At 40.1% G+C, this 13,833-nt stretch overlaps 1 long non-coding RNA gene across 1 annotated transcript; it reads left to right on the forward strand.

The window, feature by feature from the left end:
• The first annotated feature begins 12,132 nt into the window (after positions 1 to 12,132).
• LOC134635489 (uncharacterized) lies at positions 12,133 to 13,833 on the forward strand. The gene is made up of 4 exons (XR_010094957.1): positions 12,133 to 12,199; positions 13,044 to 13,092; positions 13,261 to 13,324; positions 13,723 to 13,833. It is a non-coding gene; the product is annotated as an uncharacterized LOC134635489 (long non-coding RNA).

Consider the following 13,833-nt stretch of genomic DNA (forward strand, 5'->3'; position numbering starts at 1 on the left):
GTGTTAGCTTTGGTATTTTTCATAGATTCATCTAAAGAACCGGGGACAAACAATTTAAAGTACAGTTTATTATTCAAAATAGAAACAAGATATTGTACAGATACATTTATTACTGTGTAATTACATCTTTATTAATGCATACTCATAAAGCTGCTATGTTTCCCCACCATATTTAAATATGATGGTCAGTGAGGACTTCTGCCTTTGCACTAATGGTGTTTCACAGATCAGCCACATACTTGAAACACCAAAGGTGGAGGAGAACAACTCCAAGCGGTCATTTGCCCTGGAGGGACATTTAAAGTCATGTCTGCAGCTTCAGACTCGAGATGTGAATGATCATCCTTGTGTTTTAATATCTGACAAGGGCTCATCCCCTTTTGATCTCTCAAATGAGAGATCACATCTTTCCTTCATCCTGGGGCATAACTGGTTTCCTAAACCTGACCGGACTCTCCTGGTGTGAATGCTTTCCTCACTTCCTGAGATAAAATCTGTTTAGATGCTTGAATAGGGTGGTGTGAAGTAGACAACCTTCACTATCTATTCACTCAGTCTTCTTTTTCCAGCGTGGGGTGAGTGTTTGCGTTCCTCTTCCTCTTCTTTCTTCAGTCTCAGGAGTAGACTACCCTGAGACCTTGCCACAGACCAGGGGATTATTCTTATGGATGATCTCCTTCTGTCACTTTGGTCCCTGCACCTGTAATTAAAAAATTAAAACTCCCCTGACAAACTCGTTTTGCCACATGGTCCTTGCCATGTGTCAATTCAAAACAATTAGAGATGTACAATAAAGTTGCACATTCTCTCTTAAAAATTCCAGGGGCTTCTCCTGTGGAGTAGCTCCGCTCCAGGCCTGTAAACCTGTGTGTAAAAAATTAGCCAGTGGTGTTTCCTGCTGTAAATCAAGTGATTAAATCTTATGCTTAACCCTCTGCTGTGGAAAAAGTGGTGTAGATGTTAGCACAGTGCATCTTGTATGCACACTTTCTCACAGTGACCTTTGCATTGTAAGCAATACAAAGTCATATTAACACACTGCTTGTAAATAGACACAGAAAAACTGGCAACCAAAAGATCTGCATGGCCTACAAGCCCATGCAAAACTAAGATGACGCTTTCATCCACCTGCTCCTGTAAAAAACATACACATCCACCCTTTTGTCGCTGTGTGGGTGGAGGTGCAATCTTGCATATAGCGGTCAAGTCAGTCAAGTTTTTGTCAGTCCAGTCAGTCCCCCATATTCATTGCTGATAGCAGAACCTCTCGTGTCGCATTAAGATTCTACTGCCAGCAATGTGACATCATTTAAAAAACAAAAAAAAAAAAAAAGAATTTTAGAATGGATTACCTCGCTGAATCCTTTTAGGCAGGGACTCACTATCTGATTGCGTCCCAAATGAGTGACTTTCTCCAGAGCCCATTGTAATGTGGAGAAGCTCCGTTTGTGATCATTTTCCAGCAAAAATTTTGTATAGCGCATCCAGATCCAATCGTGCAGGCCTGCTTGAAGGAGAGAAAATTGCCAAACAAAACTTTCAGTGCACTGTTCAAAATAAAAATACCAGAATAACCAAATATATAAAATCCTAGTCTTAGGACTTGTCCCAGAATATTCCTTCTCTAAAAAATAAAATACCAAATCTAATTGGCAGGTTCAACTTGGTAACAAAAGAAAAATGCATCAGCCAATTAAATCCCCCAAACTTTCATCCACCGACCACACGCTTCACACAACCCTAATATCCTGTTAGATAATAAGTTTCTTCCTGTGGCACCAGGTGTGTGCCATGGTAAAACCTCCCCACGCCTCGGAAACAAGAAACTTAAAATCTACTAGTTTCACTCAATTAAACCCTCTCTGCAGCATTCTGTTCACCCCTACTATCATTCAATCATCTTTCCTCATATAATACTAGTCCAGTAGTCTATATATTACTTTTCAACTCACCAAGTGAACCGGACAAGATTATAATAACAGAAACGCATGGTTAAAATGTTATCTGGTCTTCATTAGCTTCCTTGTATGTGTGTGTGTGTGTGTTAGTAGGGTTAATGTCTTTTCTATTTGTGTGTCATTTTATTTACTTTCCCCCTTTTTTCTGAAACAAAACTCTGTGTACTCCACCTTTTTGTTTCAGAAACACCTAAATAAAAATTAAAAATTCTCTGTCTTAGTCAGGTACAGCTAAACCCTAAATGCTTGCAAGTTACCACAGGCAACCACGGTGTGTGTTGTTAACTCTTTCTACAGGTACCCTCTTGTGATGTGTGCCACTTTCTGTATAATTCTGTGCTACGCCTAGTACATGTTGTGTGCATGTGGGGTGTTGCCTTTCCGTTTTGTCCAGCAGTCCACTTGCATACCTCAGTGCTTGTCTTCCTCCCCCTTTTGCAGCAGTCCAGTGGCAGTTCTTCTCTTCAGCTCAGTCCTGTATATTCTCCCACTGCCTCTTTCATTGCCATCTTGCCCCAAACATTGCAAATGTCCACATCAAACAGTCTTCCCAAGGTCCCTTCACCCACAGTGAAGCTGCAGCTTGTTGGAAACCCATCTCTCCATCCATCCAGTCATGGTGATGGTGTTTTCTCCATGCTGATGCCGTTTGCACATACTGCTGCAGCTGGACCTCTCTGCTCAGGACACTGCTGTTGTCTCTGTCATTCTGGGTGTTTCTAATGATGTTAACCTATTGTTTTCCTTCAGCCGCTGCACATGAAGATTGATCCAAGTCCATTTCCCCACCTGCAACTGACACACTGAGACATTTTGATCAATTTGGATTGTAATGATTTTAATAACTACAGACCTGTATCCAACTTACCATTTTAAAGTAAAATTTTAAAAAAACTTGTTTTTACTCAGATTAATGATTTTTTGAATGATAGACAGATCCTGGAGATATTTCAGTCTGGATTTAGGGTGAACCACAGCACAGAGACCGCTCTCCTAAAGGTTTTAAATGATCTTAGATGTAACTGGGACTCCCAAAAGCTCTCAGTCCTGGTGCTACTGGATCTAAGCGCAGCCTTTGATACAGTAGACCACGCTATTCTTTTAAACAGACTGAAATACATGGTGGGCCTCTCTGGTGCTGTACACAACTGGTTCACTTCCTATCTCTCAGACAGAACTTTTATCACCGCTCCCCCCAGTTGGAGACAATTCCCCTCTCACACTTCCACACTCTTTTTTTTTCTTTATTTCTTTGTTTTCATTATTTTTTCTTTGTTTTTTTTTTTTGTTTTTTTTACCTCATTGTTGTACATCCGCACATCAACCTGTTAACTCACTTCTCCAACCTCTCTTTTCCTTTCTCCCCAACTGCTCTCATCTCGTTCTTGATCAAATTCTCCATCCATCCTTAAATACTTGATCACCTTTAAATCTCAGTTAATTTTATTTAGTTATTTAGTATTACCTTATCACTAATCCACTGTTTATTTTGCTTATTTATTTTAGTTCATCTTCTCTTATTTCTTATTTTATTACTATTATTGTTTCACAAATAATCCCCTATAATCTGATCCGTCTCCCCTTTTGCCCCTCAAAGGAACACACACACACACACACACACACACACACACACACACACACACACACACACACACACACACACACACACACACACACACACTCAACTCCATTTTGCCCCTCAGGGCACTTACACACACACCTACACACCTTTCCTATGTCCTCAAAGGAGCACCCCCACACACACACACCTTTTGTACTTCAAATTCAGCCACACGCCACTCTCTGCACATGTCCACAATCACACTTTGCAAACCTAAGTTTTCTTAAAACACAACCTCACAACAAAGTTGTGATTTAGAGAGGAATATTTAACCAATCTACTCCCTCAGCCTCAAACTGTTTTAGCAGAATTAGGGGGTCCTGAATTTCCCAGGCCTCAAACCTCCAGAAACGCCGTCTGGGCCTATGAGTTCGTCAACTCATAGGAGGGGGCAGTCCTGCTTTCCGGGACTCCAACCACACTTTTAGAGAAACCAGCTGTTTTCCACACACATCTCTTATCTAAATTTACGGACTTCTGCGTTCAGGACACTTTGGGTGAAATTTAGCATGTCCTCAACAGTTCACCTGAGTATGGCTGTGATCGGTCAGAGCTCTGACTCATACACTGGTGTGCTCGACTCCTTTCACAAAGTTTTACAGAGTAAATACAGGCAGTGGCTCCACAGCTGAGGTGAACAGCTGACTGACAGCCAGATGTTTCTAAGTCACATTTTATTGATCTGTTTGTTTTTAACTAACTTGTTAAGCACTCTGGTCTGATGACATTGAGTGACTGTCCCAATGATGCCATGTTGACGTCCACCTCTGGTGTAATAATGTTGGATAGTCCGGCTGGCTGAGTTCTTCCTCCCACAGTCCACAAACATGCTCATTGTCTGTAGGCGTGAGTGTGATAGCTGTCTGTCTCTGTGACAGGTTAGTACCTGTCCAGGTATAGCTGCCTCTTGCCCTGTGACGGCTAACATGGGCTCCAACCTAACCTTGACCCTGAAATGTGTAAGTGTAAGGAGATGCCTGGATGGATAAATTATGGAGAAATCACTGCTGTGTTTGTAATAAATAGATCTAAGAAATGGTTCCTGTACAGGATGCATTGTTTACAGGGTCACGTGTTCTCTGTGTGAGCTCAAGCCGCTGGTCATACACGAGACCTTGATGAGGATCAGGTCCTCGTTACCCAGCCGTCATTCTGGAACTGAACTTGGGCGATGTGGCCGTCAGCGAGGTCAGTTTTGATTCAGGGTGTGTGCTGACGTGCAAGGATCCTTCAGCTGCTCTCCTGAGTCCAATAATGATCTAACCTTGTGAAGCTGAGGAGCACTTTCTGCATCCGGGGATCAGTGCATTAAAATTCAAGCTCACAGCCGACGGCATCGTGAGAACTTGAGTGCAGTGTCACCTGCAGAATGGACGAGGAGGAAAAGTGCTGTGCAAAGAGCTCCTGTGATTTCTACGTGTTTGAATGTAAAAAGAAACAGAGCGAAGACGAGAAGGTGATGGTGATGACGTTTCGTCTTCCTCCTGTTTCCAATTTTCTTTGAAGATGCATCAAGAAATGAATTTCTCCTGTCATTCTAACTCACTTCCTCTCCTCTCACTTATCCCCAAAACCTCCTACCACCTGCTTTAAAATGCCAAAACCCACCATGAATAAAAACTAAGTCCACGTGTACACGGTTAATTTTAAAATCAGGAATTCTTACATTTTCATTTGGAAAATATCACCATCCACAAGAAAGCAAAACAAAAAATGTCAAGGACTGTCAGGAGCAAACCAACAGATAGTGATAAAGTTGTCATGGCAACATTAATCATATTAAAGTATGAAGAAGTCGGGATATGAGGCATTTTTAGAATATTTAAAGATAATCTGATGGTTGAAGAAAGACAGTCAGATGGCGTTTGTCAGTATGCGACGAGTCTGTGGGATTCAGCGGAGGACATGTGATGATGAAATGCCTCCTTATTTTCTGCTCTCCTGTGTCCTGACCACTTGAAGCGGTCTTCGTCTCCTCTTTATTTTCTCTTCCGTCAGAATCTAAATCGGATGAGGTTTTAGACGAATGCTTGAAGAGTGTGGACCACACGACCAACAAAATTCTCTTCAATTTATATTTCAGTGTAATAAAATTTACAGGTTTTGGTGAATACTTTGAGACATGGCTTCCATCAAGATTTGCTGTGAACTTTTTATTTAAGATGGTTTCTAATTTAAAGGAACGTCACAGAGATGATCTGTAGACTGAAAGTTAGACAGTACAGGTACAGGTCTGATGATTCAAAATATTCAAATAAATTACAGACATCTATTGTGTTTAAACAGACAGACACTCAGATCAGTTACACAAGTACCACTTTTATTAGCCAGTATCAGGCTAGCAAACCACCTTTATCTATCAAAACCAGGGTCCCCTCAAAGAAGCACCTTCACCTGAGAGGTTCCTGTGGGACATTAACATTAACATTTCGTGGCGTGACCTAGGGGATATACATATGCCCCTCCTGGCTGAAACTCAGATTGGAGGGCGTTCCACCAAGGATACTTCAACACTCTGCAGGCAACAATGGAGTTAAATGGAGACGAACAGTCTGAATTGCTTTTCACTGACCGTAGCAAACACATATGTGTACTTGGGACCAGGGCACCTGAGGCTAAAGGTCAGTGTGATCTTAACACTCAGGGGAAGAGAGAAGGCAAAGCTGCCATTCAGGCTGCTTAATGAGTGTCATGTAATTAATATATTCTTAGTGCTTATTTTCTTATTATATTGTTTTATGTATGTTAGTAATAGAAGCTTGTAAAGCAAGGCAACTTTTGACTCAAAAACTAAGTGCTCAGCCAGACTGAAAACAGGAAGTTAATGTAGAGCTGTACAAGCATATTAATAAAAACAGGAAACCAGACAAAAAGAGGAACTAGTGACATGAAACTATGTGTGACGTGTAAAGTACCAAAATAACACCTATATGAGACACATTTTAGCTTATAATGTTAGAGTTTCTGCAACTGGCTTTACATATGCTTTTAGTGATTGCTGATTCTATAAATATATTGTGATGAACATCGCTGAATTGGTGGGTTTTCAGATGCTGGTTTATGTATATTAGAACCTAATAAATAAAGTTTTGACTTGTTGCAGTGAAATTTGATGAATTGATTTATCTTTGGGTCTATAGTGGATGAGTTGTGCATACGCCTGGGGCATAAAAGACAAATATCTCTGTTTAAATAGTAAGTTTAACTAGGCAAGGATTTCAGTAATAAATGCTGGTGATTTACTTTTCTATTTTGGTGTGTAATGTGAGAATTTATTAGAGGTTTTAATTGTTTTTCCTTTCAGTTTGAGGCCGCATACGCAGTTGACAGGGTGCGGTCTACTTCCTCTTTCTGATTCTAAACAGCATATTTGATGAAAATACTCTTAGGAAAGCGTATTTTGAGTGATTCTAAGTGTGTGAACGTTGTGGGTACTGGATTTGAGTGATTGTGTGTGATTTGTACAAAATAATAAATAAGTAATAAAATCGTGGGTTCATAGCAGAGTGCGGGAAAAAGAGGAAGTCTGAGAGAAGAGTGTGTGTGTGTGTGTGTGGCAGGAAGTGTCTGGCAGGAAGTGAACAACTTTGCATGCCCATAAAAGGACACTGGCTGATGTGTGCAACCAGAGAGAGAGAGACGTGTTAAAAATCTAGGTAGAGGAAGAGAATGAATGTCTTAAGAAATAGTAATGAAAATGATATTAAATAAATGTTTTAGTGTGTTTAGTAACACTAATTATTATTATTAGTGTTACTCAAAACATGAGTACAGCGGCAAAAGGATAGATTAACAGAATTGGGACGACAAACAGGCCAGCCTTTGGCTTAAAAATTTTACAGCTTGACCTCTCATTCTGTCCTTAGCCTGAGAAGAAGCTTAAAGGACAGTCAATCTCCTGATGAAGACAGAAGACAGATAGAACACCGTGGACTTGAAGAATTAACAGCAGGCAAAAAGACAGTGTAACTGACCTAAAACACTGAAGGGTCAAGCAGCAGCATGCATGAATACCACTGATGGAACAAGCGCTTTGAATCACAAGCTGGGAACTTGACCAGTGACATGACTGTTTGAAGGCACTGGACGTGATATTTGCCATGCTGAGAGTTAACCTAGAAGAAAAGACTGAAAAGATCAAGAGAGAAGAATCAGAGAAGAAGAAACAGCTGAGTTGGGCCTGTGTTTGCTGGAGATTTGAAGGCCACACAGGAAAACTGTGAGAAGAGGGACAGGGACCAGTGAGAGGTTGAGCCGGACGAGTTCGAGTGAGAGCGTATGGGGAATTGGATTGAAAATTGAGGCTGAACTGGTGGAGGTTTAGAAATGTCCAGAGCATCATAACAGAAGGGTAAATTAAAAAAAAAAAGAGAGAGAGAGAAAGAAATACATAAACTAATAATTACATGAATGAATAGAAAACACACATACACAAATTGTTACATGTGAAATTATTTTTGGAGAGAATCAGAAGTGAGATAGTTCGAATCCACAGCTCAGTGCAAAGATGCATGAATTAAACCTGATTATAAAAAACACATCGAGGCAACGAAGACACGCTTACACTCATGAATGTGAATACATGACTTATTTCTCCCCGGAGAGAGAGATGCGTGTTGTTTAAGCAGTGATGATAATAATGAAAATGTCTTAGTTTTGTCACTTTTAGGTAAAAAGCAGACCTGGATCAATTTTCCACATGCAGCAGTCGGAAGAAAGTTATAGGTTAACATCACTGGAAATGTTCAGGCCAAGTTTCAGGCTGAATTGTTTACAGCGCCATGTGTCCCTAAACCTGATAAGCGAGCTCTCACTCCTGGCTGAAGACAAGGAATGCAGTTCCAAAGAGCAATAACATGGCAGTTAAAGAAAGACAGTGGAGAATGCAGGACAAAGCGGAAAGAGAACTGTCTGGTATTGGACTGTTGAAGTGGGAGAGGCCAACGGAATGAGAGGAGTAGGTGAGAACACAGAGGAATGCTGTTATTTAATGTGGGAAATCAAAATTTGGGTTAGCAAACCTGGGAAAAAGAAAACTGACTGCTTAAGTGGGAAAATTGTGAAGGAGTCTGAAACACTGCAAAAAGAAACATATAGAAAATCACACACACAAACAGAAAATGTATTAACCTTACTAACACTTACAAATACAAGAGAGCTCATGAAGATTAGACAGCATCTTGAGCATGTGAGTCTGTTTATCATCTTGTCCAAGTCGCTTAGTGTGATGAAAAAGTGATACAAAGACCATTGGACTAATAGCAAAGTAGTTAAAACATGATCAAATTATAGCAGAGAAATGTGTAGGAAAGGCAGCTTTGAGAACATGCCCTGCTGGATCTGCAGCTCCAGTGCACAGACATTGATTAAACCTGGCTAATAACACACACACATGCAATGAAAATCAGCTTGCTATCTTTCATTAGTGTTAAAATAGTGTGAATTTAACACACTTAAAGCCTGAACTTGAGGAATAACTCAGGGAAGTTCCATGACAATAGAGTGATTTTTGTGAAAAGGAAAAAGTGATTAAAGCTTAAAGTAGTTTTTAGAATAGTGAATTAGAAGTGCTCTTGTACAGATTGATCAAAACAAGTGATTACTCTAGAAAGAAAATAAAAAAATAATTCAATAATGTGGTAATGTTTAAATATGCATTTCTCTTGTCACGTCAACTTCTTGAGATATGACTCAGTATGCAAATTAGTTGACTGACTGGGGACAGGAAAAGAAAAAGAAGAACTTAAGTTTCCTGTCTGACTGTATGAGTGAAGCTTGCACTGAAAGAGAATCAGTGACTGTTTGAGAAGAATTACTTGGTAAAATATATAATGGTAAAATACAGGATAATTAAATAGTGGTCAGGTCTGTCCAGAAGTGTAGATTTGGAAAAGAAATTTAGAATTTAGTGATGATAGATTGTTATAACGTATTTAGAAAGGGCTTAATGAGAATATCAATGGTGTGCAAAACGGTGTGGCTTTTAACAAGATTTTCTGTGTATTTAGCAGGTGAAGTTATGTCAGTTGACCTCAGATTGTCAGGACACTGAAGAACCTGAGGCCAACCACTGAGATATGAGGTGGGGAAAATGAACAGAGGGAGTGATTTTAAGTCTGATTTCACACTATGTAAGTATTAATTAAGCCAAGAGTAGGGCAAAACCTTTGTGGTCCCAAAGTTCTAATCCCCACAACATATTGATAGACTAATAAGCAAAATTTTCTGTGATTAAGAGTTTTGGGGTTGTTGTTGTAGTGATGGGTTGATTCTGACAGTTAGGTTTGGGTTGTTTTCTTATTTTAATAGAGGGAGTTTTATTAAACATGGACATGTCTATAATGGGCCTTTAAAGTTGTAACAGTGCACTTAGAGAAAACCTGTCAGGTGATTATGTTTTGTGCTTTGATGAGCTAATAATCAGCTCTCTTTTTCTCATTTTTGTTCTAAGCAGGCCTGCAAGAGTGAATTAACAGCACTGTAAAAAAAATTTCGGGAGAACAAATATAAGGTGAGCTTTTCCAGATTACAATGGGCTGAGGAAAAGGCTACCTGTGGGGACCTGATCAGGTTGTAAGTACCTGTCTAAAAGGATTGCAGCGAGTCAATCCAGTCCAAGAGCATAAAGAACTATTTTTCTAAAAAACAAAAAACAAAATAAAACAAATGAATGAGCTCATGTTGCTGAGGGTGGAGAATCTGATTATTTGCATGGGAGTCTCCACTATCAGCAATATCTGGTGTGAATGTGTGTGAGTGAATGTGTGTGACTGGACTGTGACTGGACTGACGATGTGGACTAAAGGTTTGACGGACTTGAGACTGAGACAAAGACTGGACCAAGGTTAGGATGAATAAATGTGGACAAACAATTTACCATGCCGGCAAGAGAAAGGGGATGCTTTGCTTTGCTTTGTTTTGCTTTTGACAGGAGCAGGAGGAGGAGAGAGAACAGAGGGGAGACTGAAGGTTCACATAAGAGTGTGGAGCTGAAGACTTAATTCTGGGGCTGCTAATTTTGGGTTGCTGATGTTTGCTTTAACCCTGGAGAACCCATGGGTTCAGAGCCGACCCCATTGGTTTTCTAGGGAAACCATGGGGTCAAATTTGACCCCATGGGTTCTCCAGGGCTAAAAAAAATGATTTATTGACTGGGTTTAGATTATGGTATTACATTATATTGTTGGGAAAATGTCAAATGCTAAAGGGGAGAAAATTTTTGATATAACTCATGTTACCATTAACCAAAGCAGGCCACTGTAGAAGTCAATCAACTTTTATAGAGGAAAACAGTTAGAACCAAAGCAAAATTTAGAAATTATATAGGGGATTGGTAGACTTGTTACATTAAAAATGTAAGTTATGGAATAACAAAGACTGGTACAAGTGGCTGAGGTTTTTTCCGTTTAAAATAGTAAATTATTAAGAAGAGAACAATTGGTAAGGGTCTGTGATACTTGCTGGCACTGGAGAAAGACAGGAGCAAAGTAAGGAAAGCAAACTCATTTTGGTTAGCTCTGATAAATTCAAATTAAAAGTACCATGACACTGAGAGGATCAATGTGAAATTAAAATACGGGAAATTTTCCATGAAGCACATGACTGATAACTGTTCTGTTAAATTGATTTTATTCCTTAAACACAGGTTTGCAGGCCCGGAACAAATATACCCGAGAGGAGGAACGCTGAGGTGTTTTGAGAAATAATATGACTAACCTTTTTCTTTTAATTTCCTAAGCTCTAGTGAAGCATTTTCAGTTTGTGACACACAAGAGGTGTCAAAAGGGGGAATTTCAGGTTTAATTTGAAATAAGGGGTTTTATGATCATTTTATGACTTGTTGGGTGTTTGATAATTTAGGTACGATAAAACTTATGCATAAGTAATTGCTTATATGCTTAAGCTTAACCTCTCCGTGAATCGCTACCTTATCGTGGTGGAGGGGTTTGTGTGTCCCAGGGGCTATGTTGTCTGGGGGCTTTTGCCCCCTGGTAGGGTCTCCCATGGCAAATTGGTCCTGGGTGAGGGACCAGACAAAGAGCGATTCAGATGACCCTTATGAAGAAAACATCGAGGGAACAGTTTACCCTGCCCGGGATAGGGTTACCGGGGCCCCGCCCTGGAGCCAGGCCCGGGGAGGGTGCCCGAGGGCGAGCGTCTGGTGGCCGGGCCTTAGTCCATGGGGCCCGGCCGGGCACAGCCCGAAAAGGGGACATGGGCCCATCCTCCCGCAGGAGGCGCCATACACTGTAAAATGTAATGTTGTGTTTAATTAAAAATATTAAATAGGCTGAACTCAATTTTTATCAATTTGTTATTAGAACTCAATTTAAATAAGTTACCAGTACTTTTTATGCAAAAACGCTGATAAACTCCATTTATTTGAGTTGTCTTAACTTAGAAAAACTAAGTAAGCTGGAAGTTTTGCTTCTCAGTGCGGAAGGATGAAAGATGTGTTTTGAAAATGCCACGTCACTACCGTCCTCCTCCCTCGCGGATCAGTCCGCATGTTCACGGTGCCAGCATTTGTTATGGAATATGTTGAGCAAACCTGGAGAAGCGTCAGCTCAAGAGACTATTGTTGTCATTGCTGTGGATCTTTACCTGATACACTGACTTGGTGAGTAAATGTTTACTCTTATTCAAACTGATTTTGTGGCTTCTCTTAGTTTAGCACCAGGTTTAAAATCTTGCTAGCTAGTTAGTGTTAGCCTAGCATTGCTGCTGCCACTGGGCTCATGTTACTTAAAAATTAACACCACAGCCTTAAAAACCTTACATAAAACTATGTGGTGAAATTTTCTGTTGATCGTTTGAAATAAATAAGTGAGATAAGAGCCCAGACAAAATTCTTTGGGAGGTGCAGCCGTTAGGGGTGGGGTAGGTGTGGGATGTGGGGGGTGGATAACAGAGCTCTCCGAAAACATGGAAGCACTTTTGCAAATATGTGATATATTGATAAATTAAGTAGATATTTGAGCATTACATAGCTACATTGTCGTCTGAAAATATCTTAAAAGGTTATTTTGTGACCCAGAAAGGGTAGTCTGGGGAAAAGGAGGATCGCATTTGTCGCCACGGTTGTCGGAGCCTGTGTGTACTTGTAAGCGCGGCAATGGCGGAGGAGCGCGGCTAAAAAACTTATTACTTTTTCTGGGTCACAAAATAAACTTTTAAGATATTTTCAGGCGAGAATGTAGCTGTGTAAATTTCAAATATCTGCTCGATTTATCAAGACATCACATATTTGCAAAAATGCTCCGACGTTTTCGGAGACGTCTATTTTTTCATGCTTTGTGGCAGCTTTAGAACATCTGTGGCATCTATTAATGTCAAATCTAGCCTTTATTTAACAACATAAGCAAACTCTATGTTACAATGATTGCACAGCCATTAAGGATCAAATCAGTTTCTGAAAAATGTTCTGTTTTTTCTCCCACTGCTTGCTTCTTACTGTCTTTGAGGCTCGGGACCAGCACTCCTGTTGTTGGACAGAAAGACATCAACTCAGTGGTAAGTATTTTGGTTTTCCAATATATTAGCAACTGTCAGTGACATTTATATTAATCAGGCTGAACTTTAATCACACTTTAGATCAACCTGTTTTACTTATTGTTGTATTTGTGCTTTGGTTTGGGGAAGTTGTTTCTTTACTGATCTTTTCCTGTCTTCTGTTTTTAGACTTGAGATATGACTGCACTATGCTGTTGCTGGTGACCACAGTTAATTCTACAAGACATGCTGTGTAAGTAAACAAACAACAACAGTTTGGTCTGCATTTGTTGAAAGATCACATCCCAAACTTAGTTTAGAGGGTCTACACTGTATATAGTGAAGTCTGCAAGTTTTCTAACAGCAAAATCTGTTTTGTGCCCAAAATCATTTTGCACATCATTAGAATGAAAGTTATTGCCCATGTTTGCATAGCCCTTTTTAAAATGATGCTTTCATGACATTATTGTGTGTTGCGTGGTGGTCACGGCTATCCAGACTGACAATTTGGGACATTGAATGTCACCTCTCCGGTGGGGAGGGAGCCTGAGATTGTCTAAATTGGAGTCTGTTTTATACCAAATGCAGAAAAAAATGTTTTAAGAAAGCAATTAAGTTCATGTTCCAAAAAATATGATTGTTTGCTTGCAGGACAACAGGAGAGATGAGTCCTCCGTCACAGATGGTGTGGTCAGGGAAGATGGTCGCCTGCAGGTTCAAGCTCATTGCATCTCCAACCCACATCCACTGCCACTGTACTTA

The sequence above is a fragment of the Pelmatolapia mariae genome, linkage group LG2 (assembly GCF_036321145.2).
Source record: "Pelmatolapia mariae isolate MD_Pm_ZW linkage group LG2, Pm_UMD_F_2, whole genome shotgun sequence".
NCBI classification, from domain to species: Eukaryota; Metazoa; Chordata; class Actinopteri; order Cichliformes; family Cichlidae; genus Pelmatolapia; species Pelmatolapia mariae.